A 26796-nucleotide genomic window follows, 5' to 3' on the forward strand; every position below is an offset into this window, starting at 1 on the left:
GTATAGGTTGTACATGTGTGGCTATGCAAAACATTACCATAGTAGATATATTGTAAAACATTGATTATATTTCCCTCCCTCCTATCCCACCTCCCACTTATTCTATTCTCAACTTCGGTCTTGGACCTTTTCAAAAGTGGGTGCTTCCAACTTCCTTCCCCCCCAGTCTGCCCTCCCTTCCATAATCCCCTCTCTCATCCCCTTCCCCACTACTCTCCTGTAGGGTGAGATACCCTACTTAGTGTTTATGTCATTCCCTCCCTCAGCCAAATTCAATGAGAATAAGGTTGACCCATTCCCTTTTGCTTTCCTGTTCTTCCCCTCCATTGTAAACATTTTCCCTTGCCTCTTCTATATGAGATAGTTTACCCCATTCTGTCTCTCCCCATCTGCTCACATTTTATTCCTCTCTCACCTCTCAATTTCACTTTGTAACTATCATCCCTTCCTATTCAATTGGTCCTATGCCCTTTGTCTATGTATACCTATTAACATATATACACACACTCACATTTGTATTCATATGCCCATATACCCACCTATATAGACATATATATATATATATATATATATATATATTCCCTTCAACTATTTTCATACTGAGAAAAGTTTCTTAATATATATTTTTAAAAATGGAGATTTCCTTCCCTTTACCCTCAATTATCTTAACTATTAGCATGTATGGACTTTCAGATGAAAAGACCACACTTACTCTTCCATATTTCTTATTCATAGTCACTTGTTTTTTCTTTTGCTCTGTGTTGAATCTCAAAGACAAAAACAATTGGACCCATCACCATGAAGCAACTAATGGAATCAGTCTTCCAATCTTAGTGGAACCACATTATTATCTTTTTGGTTTTTTTTTGCCTTTTGGATGGCAATTGGGGTTAAGTAACTTTCCCAAGTTTACACAGCTAGTATTTTTGTGTGGGTGTTAAGTGTATCAGGCTGGAACTGAACTCGGGTCCTCCCAACTCCAGGGCTGGTGCTTTACTCACTGCACCACCTAGAGACCCCCACATTATTATCTTGTCTTACTGTGTTTCCCCGATAATGAGACACTGTCTTATTAAATTTTTTTGGACAGAAAAACAACAGAGGGCTTATTTTCAGGGGAGGGCTTATTTTAATGAACATTGACAGCAATTTTAATAAACAAGTAAATGTAAACAAAAAAATGTACATTTATTCAATAAGCAAATCACCGGGGAAGAACAGGATGACGCGCTCACTGCTGCAGCTCTGATTGGATGCAGCTCGGAGCGTGGCGTGCATTTCACTCGGTGGGGGGGGTATGGTGCATATAGAGGGTACTGTAATGTAGTGTGTAGCACAGGGGATCACCTTCACTACAGTAGCAATCTCAATAGGGCTTATTTTAGAGGAATCTTACACAGTAAGGGGAGGGCTTATTTTCAAGATAGGTCTTATTATCGGGGAAACACGGTAGTACTTTCCTAAACAACCAAATTCTAAAGTCATTCAATTCACAGATAAATAAATAGCAGACAATTTTCATTGGTTGCTCCCAGGTCTCTCTTACTCTGCCTGCTTGCTTAAACTTTTGCTTAATGCCTGACTTCCATACTATTTGCGTTTCTTCTTTTTGTCTGCCACTGAGATTTCCACCAATTAGCTCTTCTGCCTCTGTAGGACTTTCTGTCTGATGTCTGTACTTGACTTTCTACAGTCTGGTCCATTTTATCATTAATTGAACACTATTAATTAGCAATGGCCCTGGCAGGTTTCCAGTTCAGTTATACACCTTTTGTTGGCAAATAAATTAATAAAGAAAGTCTGAGTATATTGTTAGATTTGAATGGTAGATTCTGTAAACCCTATTACCCTGGTTTTAATTGCATTGACTTCCAAGAGTAGTACATAAAGGTGAAAAAGTGAAGAGTCTTGCTGAATGATACATGGTGTGTACAACTCCCCAAGTAAGGTATCCCTTTGATATTTTCTATCAATCTATACCAATTCACAGATGAACTAAACATGAGGAAGCATTGCTCATTTGTGCAATGCTCTTACATTTGTGTAACGCTCTCAATATACCAACATTAATATATTTGTCATATTTTTATTGTGACTTACCAGCCATTACCTGCAGACTCTGCTTTGGACACATAATGAAATTGACTACTGCCCCCAAAAGGAAAGTACACAAGACATTTTCTCTCTGAGGCAGCCTGAAATCCTCTTTGTTAGGGGTGTTTTGTGTTTGCTTGTTTGGTTTTTGACCTGTGTATTTCCTTCTTTTCAGATCCTTTTTCCTTGCTATGACCACTTATATCTGTGTATTTCTTTTCTCCTGACTGTACTTCTGGATTCTTATGTTCTTTAAATCCCTGATCTAATTCTCTACCTTGGCCTTTAACCTTCCTTTCTCATATTTGTCTTGATTTTTCCCAGTTCTGAATCTTTGCCTTTCCTCCTTGAATTGTCACTCTCCATGGTCCCCGGATCATATTTCATAATAGTTATGAAAATGCACAGGCCTATTGAAACAAAGCAGAAAGTTTTAGGACACAAGCACCAAACTGTTTTTAATGAAGTTAACACCTATATGTAGAACTTTGGTGCTCAAACTTCACTTCCAAAGATAAAGCTATCCCCACACTCATCTAATAAATGTGCTATTGAAAGAAGTTCCAGATGGCAGCTGATTAGATTCAGTTGTCTAAAAAAATCTGGTCTTCTGACATCTGAAAAATAACCATTTTTGGAATCATGCTCATTCTGCCTAAAATACTGCAAAATTTGTGGTGGATTAGATGAGATCAGTGAAAACAGCAGGAGCATGAAAGGGACAGTGTAGATACTTAATTTGATTCATACCTGCACATTCAGTGGGTTCCCAGCATTCTTTGGGGATAATGTCATATTTACTAGAGCTATGAATAATAGGATTTCCATGAGTCAAATGAACATCACTGTAGTAGATAGGTCAAGAAATGTTTGTTCAAATAGCAATTCTGCTACTTATTACTTGTGTGGCACTGGGCAATAAGGAAGCACTTACTTATTGTTCAGTCATTTTTCAATTGTGTCTAACTCTTTATGACTCCATTTGAGGCTTTCTTGGGAAAGATATTGGATTGGTTGCCAGTTCCTTCTCTAGCTTATTTTATAGATGAGGAACTGAGGCAAACAGGGTTCAGTGACTTGCCCAGGATCACACAGCTATAAAATATCTGAGGCTGGATTTGAATTCAGGTAGATAAGTCTTCCTGACTCTAGGCAGCACTATACTCTATCCACTGTGCCATCCAACTGCCCCCAAGCATTTGCTAAGCATGTACAGTGCTCCATGAACTATATTATAGTAAAAATACAATACAAAATAGAGACAATTCCTACCCTCAAGGAGTTTACATTCTAATAGAGGGAAACAGTCTTGACTAGACAGGGAAGGTAGATTTGTTATAGGCAATCAGGATGATGAATAGAACCACAGGGCAGTATGTTGCCATGCTCTTTCAATAGCATTGACAGTAATATTGATTATTGCCCCTAGAGCAAGAGCAAATTATGCAAAGGTTTAGGGTAGGAGACAGACTTAGTGTCCTGATATTCTGGTGGGTGACAAGATAGGATGTGAAGTATATCTAGGGTGAGTTTTTACTCATTCATCCACAAATCAGGGCAGATCAAAGGTAAATCTCAAAATTAAGTAGACTAACTCCCTTGGGAAAGAAATTATGGGGGAGGAAGTGGGAGATGATCTCTGGAGGTGTGTGTCCCAGAAGGCCCTGTTGCTGGTAGGGAGACTAAGACATCTCTGATCCTCGCTTTCCTTATGTGTAAAACGAGGAGATAAGGCTAGTTGACATTTCAATGTATTTTCTAAGTCCTACAGTTTTCATCCTTGATCCTCCCTTGTGCCATTAACCAGAGGGTTATTTTGGACACTTTATTTCACTTCCTTTGCCTTAATTTGTCATCCATACATTGAAGGGCTCAGATTAGATTCTTTCTAGTCAGTTTCCACTCTAACACTGTGATTTTCATAATTTTTAGAGGTCCTTTGATGATACATCAACACTTCATTCATTTTTGGACTCAAATTATTTTAAGTGCAACAATTTCCCTCCTGAGGTGAGGAACAAAATTAGTGCTACCTTGCAATGACCTTGATTGCTAAAAATAGCTATTCTCTCTCTCTCTCTCTCTCTCTCTCTCTCTCTCTCTCTCTCTCTCTCTCTCTCTCTCTCTCTCTCTCTCTCTGTCTCTCAGACACATACACACACATTCTACAAGTCAGAAGTGCGAGTGTGTGAGGAAAGGATAAAAGTGACAATCTTTGAGCCCGAATGCAAAATCATCTTATTTCATTATTCAGAATGAAAACTCATTCCTCAGACTTCAGAGTCACAAGAGGTATTAAAAATGTCGAGCAAAAAATGACAGTGTAAAATGCAGATTGATTTAGGTTTTCAAAATGGATTAGCAATTGGGGACTGTGAGAGCAATTTGTGGTCTGTCTTCAGTCGACTAGTTGCTAAAATTGATTAGCACTTTCTGAAGAAGGTATAGCAAATTGGTATGCTAATCAAGGTAAATTAAATCATGAAATGCCTTGATTAGTGGACTATTCTCACTTTCAGGGATGTTTAAACAAAACTGGTTCAGGAAATAGTTTTTCACCAGAGTTGCCAATAAACTTGCCTTTTCCCCTTTTCCTTTGGTATTTTTTTTCCTGCAGGAAGTGAGTAGAGGGGTAGGAGATGGTGCAAGAAAATATTTATTTACATTTCATGCCTTTTTGGAGATAATGTATGTAAAGCACTCTGCAAAATTTAAAACTCTTTATAAAATATTATTATAATTATTGTTATGTTATTCTTCTCAGTTTTCCTTCAATGAATTTCTCATAGAAAACATCCTAGGAAAAGTTGCTATCATCCAATATTCTTTTATGTTTAATGTTCTTCAAAGTATTACAGAATTAAATAATATGACAGATTTTTGCAACGTATTATTGTTGTTACTAGTTCAGACCTGTGATTTCACAGGCAAATGGAACTCCTGTATTTTATTATTTTTATGGGGGAAACCCATTATCAGGCTTCATGTAAATGTTTGCTCTGTTAAGTACTGTCATTTCTACTTTCATATTTTTCCTCTCTGCTCACAAGGTTACTATCCTGGTACAGACCCTGATTGCCTCAGAATTGAAAAGAGTTCATCTCCTCCCTCATGTTTCTCCCCACTCCAATCCATCCTTTACTCAACTGACAAAGTGATTTTCCTAAAGCACAGATCAGATCATGTCACCATTCTACTTACTAAATTCCAATAGCTACCTATTACCTCCAGAATCAAATATAAAAATCTGAGATTTAACTTTTAAAACCTTTCACAATCAGGTCCGTGCCTCCTTTCCCAGACCTCTTACACTTTTGTATGATATACACACTCAATTGCCCAGACAACCCTGACCTTCTTTCTGGTCCTAATTCAGAAAACTAATTTCCCAAAGTGGTGCCTTTTCAATTATTGTCTCTTATACTTACAATACTATCCCTGCTCACATCTACCTACTGGTTATCTGAACTTCCTTCAAATGCAGGTCAAATCCTTTCTTCTCTAAGAGGTTTTTTCTAAGATTATTTCCTGTTATATTAAATATTATGCACATAGACTTAAGTTATCTCCCTCATCAGAATATGAGCTCCTTAAGGGTAGAGGTTATACTTCTTTTTTTTTTCCATTTCTTTGTATTCTTAGTACTTAACATAGTGCCTGACATATAGAAGGTTCCTAATAATTGCTTGCTGGCTACAATAACTACCCTATATAATGTAGGAACAGTCAGCTTTTATATTGTGGGGGGTCAGTTTCAATTTAAATTACTTTCACTTAGATAAATGACTTTAAACTATTATCATCTTTTCTTGGCTTCGCAGTATTCTTATGCTCATAAGACTTGAACTGGTAAGTACCTTAGAGATTACCTTGTCCAATTTTCTCATTTTCCAGAAAAGGAAATCAAGACCCAGAGAGTTTGAAAGACTTACCCAAAGTCACTCAGCTAGCTTATGACAATGGAGGGATTAAAATATTTCTCTCTTGATTCCTAGCCTGGATCGCTTTCTTTCTACTGTACCCCTATTGGTTATCTATAGCCTTCTTATTAGATTGGGGTTTTGGCAGGTCAAATTGTCTTGCCCATTCTTTTGTGGATGATGTGCATGAACTTCTGTGGTTTGAAATGATGAGTTCTTTTCCCATCTTACATTCTGAAGGCCTCATGCTCACTTTCATGCCCTGAGGACATTTAACAAAGGTGAAGGAAAAGTAAAAAATGCTCCCACTTAAATCACTTCCAAATACCTAATCAAATAGAAGAAGTATGAGACTGAGAATTTTATTTCTGATTTTTTTGACTGCCAATTCAATTTATGTAAATCATGGACTCCTAGAATTTCCCAGCTGCCAGTGACTGTAGGGATTATCTCAGTTCAACTCCTTCATTTTACAGATACAGGAATTGAGGAGAAGAGAGGTTACACAATTTATTTAATCCTACATAGCACATTTGACTCCCTCTGGTCCATTGTAGTTTGAAATTATGAAATTGTAATGTGAAATAATGAAAACTAGTTAAATCAACAATGTTTCAGTTGTCTATAATTTCCAACGGTAAGCTACAGATGTGAAGGTTTCCTTCCTTCCTTCCTTCCTTCCTTCCTTCCTTCCTTCCTTCCTTCCTTCCTTCCTTCCTTCCTTCCTTCCTTTTGTATGGTGCAATTTTAAATATTTTATTCTCCAAGACAATTGCATTTCCACTTGTTTACAGTACTGATAAAGTGCAATATTGTTTACTTCTCTCCCTCTGCACACATTCAAGTATTCAAAATGCCCAGATTTACACAGTAGCTTAAATGTTACTTTTAAACTGCTACTCTACTGTCTTGGCTACAAATTTGAGTCCTTCCATTTTTGGAAAGCTGTGTGGAATGCTCTTTCTGATGTGTTTAGTCGACCTCTTCAATGGTGGGTCCAGAAGAAGCACCTCCAGATGGGGCTGCTCCACCCCCTGGGAACCCACCAGGCATGCCTCCTGGCATGCCTCCTGTACTCTAGTACAGCTTAGTAATAATGGGGTTGTAGACCTTCTCCAATTCTTTCTGCTGATGCTCAAATTCTTCCTTCTCAGCAGTCTGGTTCTTATCCAGCCAGTTGATTATTTCATTACATTTGTCAAGGATTTTCTGTTTGTCTTCATCACCAATTTTGCCTTGCAGTTTTTCATCCTCTACAGTTGCTTTCATGTTGAAAGCGTTAGATTCAACAGAATTCTTGGAAGACACCTTGTCTCTCTACTTTTCATCCTCAGCCTTGTATTTCTCAGCCTCCTGGACCATACATTCAATGTCTTCTTTGATCAGACATCCTTTATCATTGGTGATAGTGATCTTATTCTCCTTGCCTGTGCTCTTACCCACAGCAGAAACATTGAGGATGCCATTTGCATCAATGTCAAATGTTACTTCAATCTGAGGAGCACCCCTGGGTGCTGGATGAATTCCTGCGAGCTCATATTTGCCAAGCAGATTGTTATCCTTTGTCATCGCTCTCTCACCTTCATAAACCTGAATAAGCACACCAGGCTGGTTATCCGAATAGGTGGTAAAGGTCTGTGTCTGCTTGGTGGGGACTGTGGTATTGCGTTTGATCAGAATGGTCATAACTCCACCAGCAGTTTCAATTCCAAGGGAAAGAGGAGTGACATCCAACAAAAGCAAGTCCTGCACATTCTCAGATTTATCTCCAGATAAAGTGGCAGCCTGGACAGCTGCACCATAAGCAACAGCCTCATCAGGATTGATACTTTTATTGAGCTCCTTGCCATTGAAGAAGTCTTGCAGAAGCTTCTGGATTTTGGGGATTCGAGTGGAACCACCCACCAGGACGATGTCATGAATCTGAGACTTATCAAGTTTGGCATCTCTTAAGGCCTTCTCTATAGGGTCCAGGGTACCACAGAAGAGATCAGCATTCAGCTCTTCGAAAAGGGCTTGGGTGATTGATGTATAGAAGTCGATACCTGCATAGAGGGAATCCATCTCAATACTGGCCTGGGTACTGGAAGAGAGGGTATGCTTTGCATGTTCACAAGCAGTGCGGAGATAGCGAACAGCCCTCTTGTTCTCACTGATGTCCTTCTTGTGCTTTCGCTTGAACTCAGCAATGAAATGGTTGACCATTCGGTTGTCAAAGTCCTCCCCACCCAAGTGGGTGTCTCCAGCTGTGGACTTGACCTCAAAGATGCCACCTTCAATGGTAAGAATGGAGACATCAAAGGTACCACCTCCAAGGTCAAAGATCAACACATTTCTCTCGGCACCAACCTTTTTGTCCAAGCCATAAGCAATAGCAGCAGCAGTTGGCTCATTAATGATTCGAAGCACATTGATAACAGCTATGGTTTCAGCATCTTTGGTGGCCTGACATTGGGAATTGTTGAAATAGGCTGGTACTGTGACCACAGCATTTGTGACAGTCTTCCCAAGGTAAGCTTCAGCAATTTCTTTCATCTTGGTCAAGACCATAGAAGATACTTCCTCTGGATAGAAACTTTTGGTCTTCCCTTTGTACTCCACTTGGACCTTAGGCCTGCCTGCATCATTCACCACCGTAAAAGGCCAATGCATCATGTCTGATTGTACAACTGCATCATCAAATCTGCAACCAATCAGAAGTTTGGCATCAAAAACTGTGTTGGTGGGGTTCATTGCAACTTGATTCTTTGCAGCATCACCGATTAAACATTCTGTGTCCATGAAGGCCATGTAGCTTGGGGTGGTCCTGTTTTCTTGGTCATTAGCAATGATCTCCACTTTCCCATGTTGGAAGACTCCCACACAGGAGTAAGTGGTGCCAAGATCAATGCCAACTGCGTGTCCCTTCGACATGGTTGCTGGGGAGTTGGGGGATTGTAGCTGACCACTGTGGAGAGAGAAAGGCTACTGCTGTGCTGAGTAGCCCTTCCTTCCTTCCTTCCTTCCTTCCTTCCTTCCTTCCTTCCTTCCTTCCTTCCTTCCTTCCTTCCTTCCTTCCTTCCTTCCTTCTCCCCTCCCCCTTTCCTCCCTCTTCTCTCTCTCTCTTCCCCTCCTTTCTTTTTTTTTCCAGTGACCTAGGTACAAATTTTTGTGAAAACCTCTCTTTGTTCCCCAAACCAATGTTGTTCCTCAGTAAAAATAGTAGACAAGAATCATGGAGGTTTAGATAACGAGAAGACTGTGGAGATTATCTAGTGAACCTCCCACCCCTACCTTTTCCTTTATTTTACTAGTGATGACTCTGGGTACCAAGAAACATTAAATATCTTGCCAAGACCATGCAGGTAGTAAGAGGCAGAGTCAATATTAGAAAATAAATTTTCTGACATTATGTTTCATGCCTTTTTTCCTTTGTTAAAAGGATTTTAAGTGTTGGAGAACTTATAGGTAACATAATTAGAGTGCTGGGACATTTTTTTCTTACCCTTGAAATCATATCACCAGGCACTTAGTTATCAGCTTTATCTCTCAGCAAAAATAATAAAAGGTGAGAGGAGTCAATGTTTGGGGAGGGGGTGTCTGAGGGAAAATGAGCCTATTGATATGCAGCTGGTGGAACTGTCACAAGGTCCAACTCTTCAAAAAAAGTCAATTTGTAACTATGCCAGATTTGGTTCTTATCTGACCTCACTGAGAGCACGGTGCTCAATTCTGGGTAACAGTAAAGGGACAGCACCTAGCAAAGTGAGACAAGTTTGGGGAAGGATTTTGAAATCATAACTTCTCAATAAAATTTGAAGGAAACTGAAATGTTTAGTCTGGAAGAGAAGATGAAGGAGAATATATCTGTCTCCAAATATTTGAAATCATGTTATGAAATCATGTCGAAGAGGAACTGGGCTTGTCTTATTTGGTCTCAGAGGAAAGAACTGGGGACAATGGTTGGAACTTGCAGAGGGAAAGCTTTAGGCTTGATAAAAGAGAAAAAAATGCCTAATATTTACATCTGCCCCCAAAACAAAGGGATCACCTTGGGAGATTCTCCTTTACTGCAGGTATTCAGAGAAAGGGTATAATTGCAGCTCCTTCTCTAGAAGATTCTATCTTATGCCTCCATGCCTTTATATAGCCTGTGCCCCATGCTCAAGATACTCTTCTTCTTCACCTCTGCTGCTGGGAATTCCTAACTTTTTTCAAGGCTCAGCTCAAGTACCACTTATTTTACAAAGGTTTTGCTGATTCAGCAATTGTTAGTGTCTCTTAAAATTATTTTAAGTATATATGTGTATATATACATATACATACATATATGCATGCATATATATGTGTACAAACATACTTAAATACACACATATACATACACATATGTGTATATATACATATACACATATGTGTATATATACATATACACATATGTGTATATATACATATACACATACATGTGTGCATGTATATCTTATTCAAAGATCAGCAAGGAGACCAATGTCATTGGATGGTAGAGTACATGGTGGAGTGAGGGGAGTATAAGCTATAAGAAGACTGGAAAGCTAGTATAGACAACTTATGAAGGGCTTTGCATGCCAAATAGAGGATTTTATATTTAAGGTGATAGGGAGCTATTGGAGTTTATTGAGTTGGTGTGGGAGGTGACAAGGTCAGACCTGGGCTGCAGTAAGGTGACTTTGATAGCTGAATAAAGTAAATGGCCTATAGTGGGGAGAGACTTACGGCAAGCAAACTAACCATCACGGTATTACAATCGTTCAGGTGTAAAGAGATGAGTACTCTAAAAGGATGGTGATGGTGTCAGGGGATAGAAGGGGATGAGTCAGAGAAATATGAAGAATATAAAGTCTATAGGTCTTGATATAGGGTGGTAGTAAGAGAGAGAGACAGAGAGAGAGAGGGGAGGAGGGAGGGAGGGGGAGAGAGACAGACAGAGAGACAGACAGAGAGAGAGAGAGAGAGGGAGAGAGGGAGAGAGAGGGAGAGAGAGGGAGTGAAATGTTGAGGATGACAGCTAGATTTTGAGATTTTTCAGTTTGAGTGACAGGGAGGATGTTGGTGCCCTTGACAGCAATAGGGAAGGTTGGAAAGGGGAAAGGTTTTGGAAAAAAGATATTGACTTCAATTTTGCACATGCTAAATTTAAGATGTCTATGAAACATCCAGTTTGAGATATTCAATAAGCAATTGGAGATGTAAGTTCCTTGAGGGCAGGCACCATTTTACTTTGGATTTGTATATCTAGTACCTAGAACAGTGCCATCTACAAAGTTGGTGCTTAACAAGTAGACTGATGGGTATAAAGTAGAGGGGCTTTTTGTTTAGGTATGATTTGATCTAGATGGGCCCTGAAATTCCATCCAACTCTGAGATTCTCTATTTCCATGATAATGATGGAATATAAGTGAATGCATGAACAAATGAAAACATTTATCAACTATTTACTATATTTCAGATACTCTGCTTAGTGTTGGGAATAAATATGCAAAATGCAAAAAAAGAAAGCAAATCCCAAATACAAAAAAGACCCTTTTTGCCCTCAAATAGCTTACATTTTAATAGGAGGAGACAACAAATAAAAAAAATGGGGGAGTGGTGACTAGGATAACACTTTGCTTCTCAAAAAGGACCAATGACATCAGCAGGGCAATGCCTTGATTTCAAAGTGAATTGGATTTAAGTGAGGCAGAGCTGTGCTGATGCATCAGGCTCACTCTTTCCTTCAGAGTCATCTGGGTCCAGTGGCAAGACACAGATCAAGGTGACTGTCAATGGCCCTGGATGTAATGGGAGACTTGGTCTTTTTAAGATAAGGTCTTTCCCAGGTCTCACTTTGTCTGAGGTAATGCCTATTCAGTAGCTAAAGGTTAGGTAAGAATTGAGGGAAACAGACTGCCTAGTTTGCCTTCACAAATGAATCAAACCTTAGAGTTGCTGGCCAGAACAGAAACAATTGCTATTTACACTCATTCTGAACCAAAAGGATGATGACTTGGTCTACAGGGCATTCAAGTGACATGTCTTTTCTGCAGCCTCATTCTAGATAAACAAGCATTATTAAGTGAAGGACATAATTTCAACATTATGTGTCACTGAGAGGTTTTGTTATGTTACTTAAGCTTACTGAATTTGATTTAATTGGAATATGACAATAAAGGGACATAGCTGAGTCTGAGGAAAAGGATTAGGCAAAAATGGTTGTAGAATATCATTGGATAGCAAGAAGATATAGTTTATAATGGAATTCATGAACCTAAGCATTGTGGAACACACTTGGTAAAGGAAATGTAGAAACAGAAGTGAAATTTTGGTATGAATGAACTAAAGACATATCTGGATGCATAGTAGGATCTTATTAAATACTTGTTGGTTGATTAGTTGACTATTGAAATGTCAAGAAATAGATGCCTATGCAAAAAAAAAAATTAGAAACCTGCCACAGAGTTATGGTCTGGTAGGCATCAGATACCTTAACTATTTGGACATGTTGCCAAAGGCATAGCAGTTTACACACACTTGACTGACCTTAATGATAATTTTCATCTTCAAACAAAGAAGGAAAGGATAAAGCGAACTGATGGTCTAGACCTGAATTGGATTAATAAGGAGGAACTAGTTGAATGAATAGAAATGATGGGAATATTCTGAAGAGGGAAACACAAAATATTGAAATTTGTGGTAAATTAAGAGAATAGTTGGATTCTATATTTTAGGAGAACAGATAAAATAAACTTTGAAAAAGAAAAAGGATAACATGATCTGAATTTACATGAAACAAGCCAGCCTATGAGGATATTCTCAGGAATATAATTATGATCAATGAAGAAATTGTCTAAAGAAATATCTATAAGTGGTTAGGATCTCAGTGACCAAGTTAGACCTTAAGGACACATCTGCAGAAGATGGAACAAAGTTCCACTACTGTATCCCAAAGAGATTTTTTTTTAAAAGCAAAAGGACATATTTGTACAAAAATATTTATAGCAGCTCTTCTTGTGATAGCAAAGAATTGGAAAACCAAGCAATGTTCATCAGTGGGGGAGTGGCTGAAGGCCTAAGCATGAAACAGCTATGAAAACATATTATGAAGATCACTGAACCCCCCTAAGTGATTCAAATTTGGTAATGAATATAAGAATAACACAAATGCTGGGGCGGAGCCAAGATGGCTGAGTAGAAGCACAAGCTTCCTGTGACTCCGGCTTCCACCTTCCCCAATCCATGTAAAAAGGGGACTCTAAACAAACTTTGGAGCTCCAGAACCCACAAAATGAAACGGACAAGCTAACCTCCCACTGAGGACAGCCCCACAGGCCTGCAGGAATCCAGCACAGTGCTCTGGGAACTTAGCCCAGCCCCTCCCTGAAGCTTTAGCCCTAGGGCAGGCCTGACCAGCCGCTGGCCAGAGGGACTCCAGATCAGCAGCAGCTGTGGCCGTTTACAGATTTATCAATACATAGATGCGAAGGACAAGGTGAGAGGTCAGTACAGTCTGGACTTTGGGACCAGTAAGTGGGAGTGCGTGGCTTTTACCCCCAGGGCGAAAAGCCCCTGAGACACCAGCCCAGCCAGCCAGCACCACTGGGCGGCTTCAGGTCTTGGCCTGCAGAGTGTAGGGGGACCAAGCACCAGTTTGAGGGGTAATCGCTCTTACTTTAATCTGCTTGAATCTGGATTTAAGTCTAGGGTGGAGGTTCTGGGGTGTGTGTCCAGCTTACCAGAGTGTGTAGAGACCTCAGAGAGGGCACCTATCTAACACCTCCAGCAGCTGAGAAAACCCCAGTGTTTGGGACTAAATCTCCCTTGTCTGGTGGCAGAGTCCTACTGTGGCAAAAAGCCCATAAGTCAAGTAATTGAGTGGCAAAATGAGCAGGCAAAGGAAACAAAGTAGACAGAAGATTCCAAAAATACACTCCTATTTTGGGGACAAAAAGGAGCAAAGCATGGAACAGGAGGAAAGCAGTGAAGTCAGAACTCCTGCACCAAAAGCTTCAAAGGAAAACACAAGCTGGTTACAGGCCATAGAGGACCTTAAGAAAGATTTTGAAAACCAAATAAGAGAAGTGGAGGAAAAATTGTGAAGAGAAATGAGAACAATGCAAGAAAATTATGAAATGAGAGTCAACAGCCTGACTGAGGAAAATAATACCTTAAAAAACAGACTGACTCAAATGGCAAAGGAGGCCCAAAAAGGCAATGAGGAGAAGAATGCCTTAAAAAACAGAATTTGCCTGATGGAAAAAGAATCTCAAAAACTCAATGAGGAGAATCATTGCTTCAGAATTAGATTGGAGCAAATAGAAGCTAATGACTTTATGAGAAATCAAGATGCTGTTAAACAGATCCAAACAAATGAAAGAATGGAAGTCAATGTGAAATATCTCATGGGAAAAACCACTGACCTGGAAAATAGATCCAGGAAAGATCATTTAAAAATTATTGGACTGCCTGAAAGCCATGACCAAAGTAAGAACCTAGAAATCATCCTCCAGGAAATTCTCAAAGAAAACTGCCCTGATGTTTTAGTACCAGAGGGCAAAATAGAGGTTGAAAGAATCCACCGATCACCTACTGAAAAAGATCCCAAAAAGAAAACTCCTAGGAATATTATAGCCAGGTTCCGGAATTCCCAGATTAAGGAGAGAATATTACAAGCAGCCAGGAAGAAACAATTTGAATACTGTGGAAACACAATCAGGATAACCCAGGATCTGGCAGCTTCTACACTGAGGGATCGAAGGGCTTGGAATATGATATTCCAGAGGGCAAAGGAGCTGGGATTAAAACCAAGAGTCACCTACCCAGCAAAACTGAGTGTCATGTTTCAGGGGAAAATATGGTCATTCAGTGGAATAGAGGACTTTCAAGCATTCTTGCTGAAAAAACCAGAGTTGAATAGAATATTTGACACTCAGATAAAAGAAGCAAGAGAAGCATGAGAAGGTAAACAGGGAAAAGGAATCATAAGGAACTTATCAAAGTTGAACTATTAACATTCCTACATGGAAAAACAATAACTGTAACTTAGGAAACTTTTCTCAGTAGTTGAAGGGATTAGAAATATATATATATATATATATATATATATATATATATATATACATATATATATATATATATATTTGTCTACATATGAGGGTATATGGGCATATGAATACATATGTGAATGTGTGTATATATATTTACAGGAATACATAGATAGAGGGCACAGGACCAATTTAACAGCAAGGAATGATACTTAAAAGGTGAAATTAAGAGGTGAGAGGAATATAATGAGAGGAGATGGGGAGAGACAGAATGGGGTAAACTATCTCATACAGAAGAGGCAAGGGAAAATGGTTACAATGGAGGGAAGAATAGGAAGGCAACACGGAATGGGTCACCCTTATTCCCATTGAAATTTGGCTTGAGGAGGGAGTGAAATACACACTAAATAGGGTATTTCACCCTCCGGGAGCATAGGGGGGAAGGGGATGAGAGGGGGTATGATAGAACGGAGGGTAGACTGGGGGAGAGGGAGGTTGGAAGCACTCAGTTTTGAAAATAGACAGGATCAAAGTGGAGAGTAGAGTGGGTGAGAGGTGGGATGGGAGGGAGGGAAGTGTAATCAGTGTTTTACAATGTGTCTACTATGTTATTGTTTCGTATTAGCTACACATATGCAACCTATACTGAACTGCATATCTTCCCAGTAGGGTTGGGCGACGGGGAAGGAGGGAATGAATCTGGAATCAAAAGTTTTGAAATCAAATATTCAAATATGTGTATATATGTATATGTGTGTATATATATATATATACTATTATTAATACCATCTTACATGTAATTGGGAAATGGGATGTGCAGGCACTGAGGCATAGAGATCCACTGGAAAAGTGGAAAGGGGTATGGGGGAAAATGTGGGAGAGAGCAGATTGGAGGAGGGGATATCCTATGGGACTGCTATTTTGGGACGGTGGGTGGGTGGGGAGAAAATCTGTAACTCAAAATCTGGCAGAAGCAGATGATGTAAATCAGAAGTTAATAAAGCATTAAAAAAGAAGTTAATAAAGCATTTAAAAAAAAAAGAATAACACACATGGATTAAAAAAATCAATATTGAGGGCATCTGAGGTTTCTTTTTTTCTAATCAAATTCTTATTTATAGATAACATACAAACATATACATAAAAAGTGAAAGGATACATGTTCTGGTCAGCTTAACTGTCCACCCTGTTTCTCAGCTGTGTGTTCTGTCTCAGAGGGAAAGTAGAACATGTGGTAATTTCAGGAGAACTGCCTCTCCAGAACCATAAGCAAGGCCCAACTGGCAACAGCAGTCAGGGAAGCATTTTTTCTACACACACACACAAAATCCAAAGGATTCAAATGCAGTAAGTAGACCTCAGGCCTCTTTTGAAAGCATCAGTCTCAGGTAAGCTAGATAAGGATGCATCTGGCGATTGCTCAAATTCCTTTGGGTGCCAGGAACTATAGTCATACCAATTTATCAGGCATCATAGCTATTTTTTTTATTTTTCAAATGCTTTATTAACTTCTGATTTACATCATTTATTTCCACCAGATTTTGAATATCAAATTTTCTCCCCGTTTTTCCCCTACCCACTGCCCCAAAATAGCAGTCCCACAGGATATGCCTCCTCCAATCTTCTCTCTCCCATATTTTCTCCCATACCCCTTTCGACTTTTCCAGTGAATCTCTATGCCCCAGTGCTTGTATATCTTATTTCCCAATTACTTGTAAAATAGTATTAATAATAGTATATATATGTGTGTATATATATGTATATATATATATATGAATATTTGATTTTAAAACTTTGAATTCCAGATTCAGCTCCTTCCTCCCTTGTCACCCACCCTTACTGGAAAGATAAGCAGTTCAGTATAGGCTGTACACGTGTGGCTAATGCACTGGAGACTGGCTATAATATTACTAGGAGTTTTCTTTTTGGGATCTTTTTCAGGAGGTGATCGGTGGATTCTTTCAAACTCTATTTTGCCCTCTGGTTCTAAAACATCGGGGCAGTTTTCTTTGAGAACTTCCTGAAGGATGATTTCTAGGTTCTTACTTTGATCATGGCTTTTGGGTAGTCCAATAATTTTTAAATGATCTCTCCTGGATCTATTTTCCAGGTCAGTGGTTTTTCCCATGAGATATGTCAGTTTGCCTTCTATTCTTTCATTTCTTTGGATCTGTTTAACAGCATCTTGATTTCTCATAAAGTCATTAGCTTCCATATGCTCCAATCTAATTCTGAAGCAATGATTCTCCTCATTGAGCTTTTATGATTCTTTTTCCATCTGGCAAATTTGGCTTTTAAAGGCATTCTTCTCCTCATTGCCTTTTTGAGCCTCTTTTGCCATTTGAATTGTTCTATTTTTTAAGGTGTGATTTTCCTCAGTCACTCTGTTGACTCTCATTTTGTAATTTTCTTGCATTGTTATTATTTCTCTTCCAATTTTTTCCTCTACTTCTCTTATCTGCTTCTTAAGGTCCTCTATGGCCTGTAACCAGCTGGTATTTTCCTTTGAAGCTTTTGGTGCAGGAGTTCTGACTTCACTGTCTTCTTTCCATTCCATGCTTTGCTCCTTTTGGGACTCAAAATAGGAGTCTAATATTGGAATCTTCTGTCTGCTTTTTTTTCCTTTGCCTGGTCATGTTGCCCTTCAGTCACTTGACCCCTGGGCCTTTTGCCACAGTAGGACACCAGACAGGGGAGCTTTCGTCCCAAACACTGGGGTTTTCTCAGCTGCCAGAGGTATTAGATGGGTGCCCTCTCTGAGGTCTCCACATGCTCTGGCAAGCTGGACACACACCCCAGGACCTCCACCCTAGACTGCAATCCAGATCCAAGAATGTTAAAGCAAGAGCAAATACCCCTCAGACTGGTTGCTTGGTCCCCCTATACTTTGCAGGCCAGGAGCTGAAGCTGTCAAGTGGTGTTGGCTGGCTGTGCTGGAGTCTCAGCGACTTCTTGCCACGGTGCCAAAAGCAACACATTCCCTTTTACCAGGTCCCAAAGTTAAGACTGCACTGACCTCTCACTTTGTCTTTAGCATCTATGTGTTGATAATTCTGGAAATGGCCACAGCTGCTGCTGATCTGGAGTCCCTCCGACCGGCGGCTGGTCAGACACTCTCTGGGGCTAAAGCCTTGGCATGGGGCTGGGCTTGGCTCCCAGAGCACTGTGCTGGCCGATTCCTGCTGGCCTGCCAGGCTGTCCTCAGCGGGAGGTTAGCTTCTCTTTGTCATTTTGTGGGTTCTGCCGGCATCTGAGGTTTCAAAGAAGAGCTTATCGCTCTCTTCTGTCCAGAGTCTGAGACTCCTGGCTGTGCTTGTTGGGAAATGATACTAGATAACAAAGAGAAAGAAGAAGTACTCTTTTTTTTTCTTTTTGGAGGACAATTGGGGTTAAGTTACCTGCCCAAAGTCACATCGCTAGTAATTGTGTCAAGTATCTGATCCTAGATTTGAACTCAGGTCTTCCTGACTCTAGGGCCAGTGATCTATATTCACTTCACCACCTAGCTGCCCCAGAAATACTCAGTTTTGCTCCTGTTTTCTCTACCAAAAAAATTATCCTTCTAAGAATATTATTTATAAGGACAAAATTTTCACAAGTAAAACTATTTAAAACATGCCACCAACATAATAATTTCAAGAACAATTTCTATGAAAAGCATTATTTTTCCAGAAGGCAGTTTGAGCTATCATGTTTCTTCCTAGCCTTACTGCATTATCATCTCTTCTAAATAAAACTAACTATAGTTTCCAAACAAAAGAGGAAATTAAATGAAAGCATGTAATAATCACATAGATTACATCAAGCTTTGTGGTTACAATGAAAAACAATATTAAACAGTTGCTTCATGTTTTGGAATCTTTCTTCAATTACATAAAAATATTCTTTGCACTATGAAAATGTAAAAAAATTTAACCCAAGAAATGGAACTGTAACAATTGAAGGATTTGACAAATTTTAGTACCACTAAAACAAGCATCAAAATATCCTGGAAATCTTCATCAGTATATTGACCTGGAATTGGACCATTATCATAGGATAAACTGTTATCTATACTTACTCCAGCATGAAATCGATACATAAAACCTTAAGGACAACATTGTTAATATATATTTCCATCCAAATACTCACAATCTCCAAGCAACATGGAATGAAAAGCCTTCAAAAAAATAAAGATCCAGCAGACTAGATAAAAATCATGTGGAAAATGATTGAATATCTTTTCTATTTTTTTGTATGCTAAAGGAGTTGTACGAAGAATATTTTAGTGAGTGTGCAGAAAATGGTCTACATTCTAATATTTTTGTTCCTATTTAGTTGTTCAGTCATGTACAATTCTTTATCACCCCATGGACCATAGTATGTCAATAGTGTCCTTGACAAAGACACTAGAGGAGAAGATGGCAGGGTAGGTCAGAGAATTCCAAGCTCTCAAGATTTTCCTCCACAAAAGAGATAAAACAACACCTTAGGGCAAACATAGGGCACTAAAAATAAACAAGAGAAGGGGCAGGAGTCCTCCTGGGACAATTGGAGAATATCTGAAGAAAAATCCTGGGACAAAATTTGATCCCTGTGAATAATAAACACCTCTAGGCTAGAGACTACTTAAACAAGTGGCAAGTCCTATTGTTAGCTGAATTGGGAGGCTGCCTCCACCCCAGTCACAGGAACTTTTACCCCTGAAACACTGAGGGGAGTTGGGTGTCTCAGCTCAGGAAGATCATGGGAATCTGTGCTGACAAGGAATACCAGACCCAGCTGTGCTGTGGAGACAAGCATTTGGGGTCAATAAGGAACCAGCACATGCCCAGTGAGTGCAGAAGCAGTGGAGCTGGGACATTGCTGGCTGTGGGCACTAACAGGAGGCTGGAGACCTTGGTTAGGGTTCAAGGTCAGAGAAGAGAACTGAAGGAGGATGTGAGACCAGAGGTACCATTTCCCATACCCCTGGACTAGAAGTGAATACCAAAAAATTAAACTATCACACACAAAATAATAAACAGACAAAAAAGACAAATAAGTAAATACACCAGTAAAAAAGAAAGAATTCAAGCATAGAGAGTTATTATGGATATAAGAAGACTAGGATTCATCTTCAGAGGAGGATACTGAGGCAAAGAAACAATAGTAATGTTAATTGGTCACCTGACCCAAAAGAAGTCATAAAAGAACTTAAAAAATACTTTAAAAATCAAGTGAGAACGGTGAGTAGAGTGCCAGCCCTGGAGTGGGAGCACCTGGGTTCAGATCTGACCTCAGACACTTGACACATGCACACAAAAACTAGCCGTGTAACCTTGGGCAAGTCACTTAACCCTGGTTGCCCTCCCTCCCCCCTCCATGCTAAAAAAAATTCAAATGAGAGATTGAGGGAAAACTAAACAATATATAACAATGCAAGAAAAATAAGATTAGGAAAAGAAAGCTAACCAATTTGAAAAGGAGACCCAGAATCTTAAGCAAGAAAATGACTCCTTGAAAATCAGAATTTAAAAAGGGAAACTAGAAAAGACATAAGAGACCAAGAAATAATAAAACAAAATATGAAGAATGAAAAAAAGGAAGAGAATGGGAAATATCTAATAAGAAAAATAAATGATCTGAATAACAGATTAAGAAAACATAAGAATAATCAGACTACCTTAAATCTATGATCAAAAAAAATAATCTTGTTACAATAATACAAGAAATAATTAAAGAAAATTATCCTGAATCATTGCAAGAGGGTGTAGCAGCAAGCACCCTAGCATACCCAGGATGGATGCTAATACAGGTTCCTAGATCTGCTTTTTTAAAGAAAAGCAACTCCAAATGGGTTAATAATCTTACTTTAATCAGACATATGTCATTTACCTAGCTCAAGGGAAAAAGGTCAGCACCCCCAGCTTCAGAGAAAACAAACAAGTTACAAGCAGAAGTTACAAGCAGACAGAGAAACAGATTAGCAGACATGCTTCTAGCTGTCTGACCATTACATCCATACCTGGTCAGTTACCAGAGAGGGAAGCAACAACATCTGGGTTTTCAAAGCCGGGGAGCTCAATGGCTGCCCAGAGTCTCATCTGGTCAAATCACAGAACTCTTCTCAAAGTGAGCCCCAAAGCAAAATCTCCCATCAGGGCTTATATAGCCTTCTCCTGTCTCAGAGAATATAACAACCCTCTTGACCCACTGCCCAATCAAAAAGCATCTCCTGAAAAACAAGCCTCCCCCCACAGGCTCCAGGTGCACTTAAGCCTATCAAAGGGCTTGGGGCAGGGAAGATCTTAAATTTACATTCCCATTACATCGAGGAGAAATTGTTGTAACATTCCATAATTTAGGTGAAAGGCCCATACAGATTCTTAAGAATGATAGGATAGTTCAAGTGATTATCATTCCTTATAAAACAATACCACTTGTAAAAACTGACCCTCCTTCCAAAATAACTGTCAGAGGAACTGAAGGATTTGGTTCTACTGACAGAATAAAATTGGGAGCTAAATTATGGGTAAAACGGAAGCCAGATGATGTTCCAAAGGCTGCAGAGATTATAGCACATGGGAGGGATAACACTGTAACTATTGTTTATTCTGGAGAAGATGATTACAAAATTGTACCCTTAACTCATATATTCTACCATGAGTGAGGCTACAATAGTCTGGTTATTGTCTCTTTCCTTCTTCTTCGCTTTTTTTCTGTTCACTTTGTTTGCTAGATTTTTTTCCGCAGGCTTGGTACCCTCTACCTGTAGATGCCTGATAACTTAAGCTGGATGTCACCCCTTTTCCGCAACTGTGATGTATCACCTCTGGACCTGTCATCAAGCACATTAAGAACTGACCTCTCAAAACCCTTGTGACAGGGACAGCTCTACTTTCGATTTCAGCAGTAAGTAGCCACAGAAGAAGAGACCTTTGCCTCTTACCCCAAGATTTTGGGGCCCCATTTGTTTGGGGGGGAATGATGGGGATCTTGTGCTCAAGCCCCACCTGAAAATATTGTTTTCTGTGTTTATTGTGTGCTATCCTTGTTATATGGTTGTAAAATTCTGTTGACACCAGTTACTCCTAAAACTCATATTAACCTATGTAATGAAATGTATTGTTAATGTATTTTTGCCAAGTAAGGGAAATGAAAGATCTTGGGAATGAATGTAAGCTTATAGGATTTAAAGATCTTCCATGCCCCTTGAATTTGCTGATGTAGCAGGAAGGGGCAGGGCAAGAGGAAGCAGAAGCCAAGCTAGAGTGTGTGCAGTGACTGGAAGCCTGGAAGCAGCAGCAGAGGTGGGAACTCCTTCTTTGAGCCAGCCAGAATTTCTGCTAAGGACTCCTGCTGAGGGACGATGGGAACTTTGCGGTCCAGAGCTCCCGGGAACATGCTTTGTGGATGCTGAGCAGTTGCTGTGAGTGAGGAGAGGAGGATCTTTGCCTGAGGTAGCCTGTCCTGTTTTGAAGGTTTGAGAATGTTAGTGTTTACTACATTAATTATGTGTGCCGACTCCATAACTACTGTGATGACTCTGACTTTCTGGTTTGGGGACTCAGTTTTCTGGTATTTGAATAAATTTTCTAGCTTTATTCCCCATGTAGAGAGCCTGGTATATTTTGTGATTAATAACCATATCAGCATATTTATAGTTACCGTAGGCACTGTGAATACTGCATGGTTGATACAGAGGGGAAAGTAGAAATAGGAAAAATCTACCTATCATCATCTAAAAGAGATTCTATGAGGAAAACCCTCAGGAATATTATAGTCAAATTCTGAAAGCCCTAGCTCAAGCTTAAAATATTACAAGCAAAAAGAAAAAACAAACAAGTTATTTATGGCAGTGTCACAATTAGAATCACACAAGGCCTAGCAGTGGCAACACTAAAAGAACACAGGTGTTAGAACACCATATAATGAAGAGCAAAAAAAAATGGGCTTCTGGCCAAAAATCTCATACTCAGCAAAGCTAAACATAATCTTGAATGAAAAAAAAAATAGATATTTACCGAATTACCAGACTTTTGGGACTTTGTTAAAAAAGAAAAAAATACCTGAATTTAATAGAGGATTTGACATACAAGAGCCAAGAGAAATATAAGATACAAACAAAAGACTCTCAATAAGGACAGAATGTTTACTTTTATGTATGTAAAATGTAAAACATATGTCTAAGATTTTTATTAGTACTTGGGTAGTTCATAAGAAAGATTAGGGTAGATCTGAGCATGATATGACTTCAAAAAGTAAAACCATTCAGAAACAACTAAAAAGAATAATTATGCAAATGAGGTGTTAGAGGAAGAACAGATAGAGCAGTTAGATGAGGGAGGCAGTCTGGTACTTCCAGAAACTTACTTTAATAGGGAATGGGTTCAAGAGGGAACAATACATATACATTTAGAAAAGTATTAAAGTAAAAATAAATAAATAAAATAAAAAACAAAAAAAATTTAAAAAAGAAAAATATTAATGTCTTCAAAATTCAGAAAGAAATAAAAGGCTAAGAAATAAGGAGTGAGGAAAGGATAAGGACAGGATCTTTAGAGGTAAAGGTGAGGGATTAAGGTCAAAGGGGCATATAAAAGGGTATTTAGATTTATGGGAATGGGAGGACAAGGGAAGGATTATCTGAGGAGGGTATGGTAGTGGGTAGAAGCAAAGTAGAGGATTTAGGGGGGATAGGGATTAAGAAATATGCACAAATATAAAAAAAAACAAAGATTAGGAATAGAATCTCTCAGGGAAACATACATATATATGTATATATCGATATTTATATGTAAATATATCCATGTTTAATAGGGGAGGGGAGAGGGAGGAAAAGGATAAATTAAAAAGTGTACAGCAGAGAATAAAAACACCTCCAAGGAAGCAAAGATGGACAGCTTTTAACACAATGTGCAGTATTTAATATATAGGCTGTCTTGAAATGGAAGTTTATTGCTATATATTTTGAATCCTTTCTTACATTCTGCTGAAAACATAAATATTTTTTCTTTGGCCATTTTACATTTAAGTTTTAATATTTAAATTTATAATGTTTCTTTTTTTCTTTTCTTATCATGTATTTAAGTTTTAGTATTCAAGTCTAAAATTTAAAAAAAGAGAAAATTAAAACACACACACACAAAAGATACTCAAGATGTTTGCCATTTCCTTCTCCAGTGGATTGTTAAGAGCCTTGCACACAGTCACATAGCTAGTGTCTGAAGTTGCATTTGAACTCAGGTCTTCCTGATTCTAGGCCCAGAGTTCTATTCAGCCACCTAGCTGCCTTCTCTAATATTTTTATTCAATTAAAAATGTTATTTTATTGAGACATGCAGTTGTCCATAGGATATTAAATATACAAATAATAGATAGGTAGTGACATTCCAGGAATGTTCTAATTGAACCCCATCAAAAAGATGGGAAAAAAAGAAATAATAATGATAATACTTTAGTCTCTTAAAGGGAATGACCATGTTTGCAATGTATAATGGGGGCTTTGTGTTCATTGAGACAACTGTTTTAGCTAAGAAAACCTGAAATTTTGGCCAGTTGGGCTCTAGTGATATCACTGACTTGGATTGTACCTCAGTCAGTATGATGCAATTTCTTCATTGAAATAAAGAAGTAGGGGAGTCCAGGTAGCACAGCAAGTAAGAGCATCGGCTCCAGTGTTGAACCAGCTCCAGTGTCGGGATGGCCTGGGGATCAAATCTGGGCTCAGATACTTAGCACCACACCCAGAAATAACTGGCCGTGTAACCTTGAGCAAGTTACTTAATCCCGATTGCTTTAAAAAAAAGAAATGAAGAAGTAGACAGGATTATATAAGGTTTCAGTTAGTCAACAAGAATTTACTATGTTCCAGCCATTGTACTAAGTTTTGGGGATACAAAGAAAGATTAAAAGTTGTTTCGGCTCTCAAGGAGCTCCCAGTGTGATGGAGAAGCCAATATATGAATCTGTACAAACAAAATATATATAGGATAAATTGGGCAGAAACTGAGAGCAAAAGATACAAAGATTTAAGGATGACTGGGGAAACCTTGTAAAAGGGGAGACTTCAGCTGAAGGAAGCCAGGATGCAGGAATGAGGAGGGAGGGTCTGTTTGGCCCCAGAAACTATAATTGGAAGAAATGTATAGAAGTTGTAGAGAGAAATATATGCGCTCAATGTAGGGCAAAACTTTACACTAACTAGATCCATCAAAAAATGGAATAGCCTTGTTTTCTTTTAGAGATTTGTAAATTTTTCTAATCGGAGCAAGGTCATTTATACTCTTGCTATCAGGAACCTTTCTTGACCAGGCTCTGTGGTCTCTGCAGAAGGTGAAAGAAAGTCACTTTCTACGCAGTTATTGTCCCTAACCTTCATTCAGTTGAGTTTTAAGCTTCATCTCAGCCTTGATGGCATCGTCCTCCCTAACTGAGACTCACCATCCTGAATAAAGGGGCTGCATCCTCCTGTTCAAGAATCCCCAGAGCAATTTAGCCCTTCAGCAACATGGCAGCTGGGCTCCTGCTGACTTCGACCCCAACCCCTGCGTTTGCCCCAGCCCCACCGCAGGACCAGGGCCAGGATCCGCGCCCCTGCAGGCTTCCCCGACCCTGGCGCAGGCCCCGCCTTGAGCCTGTGCTCCCCAGGACATTCGCCGGTGGCCACGTGATCCAACTGCACCTGGTCATCCTCGCCTTCGTGATGGACAGCTGTGAGTGTCTCAAGGAGGGGCAGCTGCATTATCTACGCTCTGCTGGAAACAATAGAAAAACACTCAGTAGGAGTCACCAGCTGCTTTTCAGGGTCACCTATGAGTCTGAGAGTGAGGTTGCTGTGGACATGGAATTTGCTAAGAACATGCATGAATTACACAAAACAATCTCTCCACGTGCTTACACTGGGCTGGTATGCCACAGGCCATGGACATCACAGAACACTTGGTTCTGACCCGGAGTACTGCAGCCGGGAAGCCCCTTCCCCTCACTGTGGACACCGGCCTCCAGAATGGACGAAGGAGCATCAAAGCCTGTGTCAGTGCTTCCATGGGTGTTCCTGGAAAAAAACAATGGGAGTGATGTTCACTCAGCTGGCAATGAAATATGCCTGCTATGATACTGAGCGAATTGGAATTGACCTGATCATGGAGACATGTTTCAGCCCCCACCAAGCTACTGGCCTTTCAAGTAATCTCCAGCAAGTTGGTGGGACACCAGCCTGGATCCAGGATGCTCTGAGCACAGTGTTGTGGTATGCTGAGGATGGAATTACTGTCTGGAAAGGTGGCAGCTGACAACACCCGGGGCCACTTTCTGATGGACCTGGTTAACCAAGTTCCCAAGAATGCCCCCTGAGGACTTCAACAATGTGGTGAACAGCAGCATCAATGACCTGTTGATGGAGATTTTACCTTGCCAACCCACCCCAGTCACAAATCACTCCAATAAGAAACTTGTGAACCTGTGAGGAAACCCAATGAGCAGCATCTACAGCCATCAACTCTACCTGAGGTGAGTCCTCCCTTGACTCAACCCATAGGATAGAGAATAAAAGTGGATTTTTCTTTTACTGTCATTTTTAAGTTGCCTGTTTCTGTAGATGAGCCGAGCTGAGCTGTTTATAACTGAATAAATCACAGACATCACTTTTCCCTCTGGGGGGAAAAGGGGGAAAAAAGAATTCTCAGACCACCTAGATTGAACAAGTTTGATTCCATTCAATAAACAATTATTAATTGTCCACTATGTGCAAGGTGTTGGGATGTAGTGGACAGAAGGCTGGCCTCACA

General features: G+C 39.6%; 2 pseudogenes; one reads left to right on the forward strand and one right to left on the reverse strand.

Moving 5' to 3' along the window:
* Window positions 1–6983: 6983 nt before the first annotated feature.
* LOC138165664 (heat shock cognate 71 kDa protein-like) lies at window positions 6984–8942 on the reverse strand (annotated as a pseudogene).
* Window positions 8943–10716: 1774 nt separating this feature from the next.
* Window positions 10717–26466, forward strand: LOC138165617 (eukaryotic translation initiation factor 3 subunit F pseudogene; annotated as a pseudogene).
* The last annotated feature ends 330 nt before the right edge of the window (window positions 26467–26796 follow it).

Source organism: Petaurus breviceps, unplaced genomic scaffold (assembly GCF_028583685.1).
Source record: "Petaurus breviceps papuanus isolate PSGF00001 unplaced genomic scaffold, PetGlider_PUasm1.0 214, whole genome shotgun sequence".
Lineage (NCBI taxonomy): Eukaryota > Metazoa > Chordata > Mammalia > Diprotodontia > Petauridae > Petaurus > Petaurus breviceps.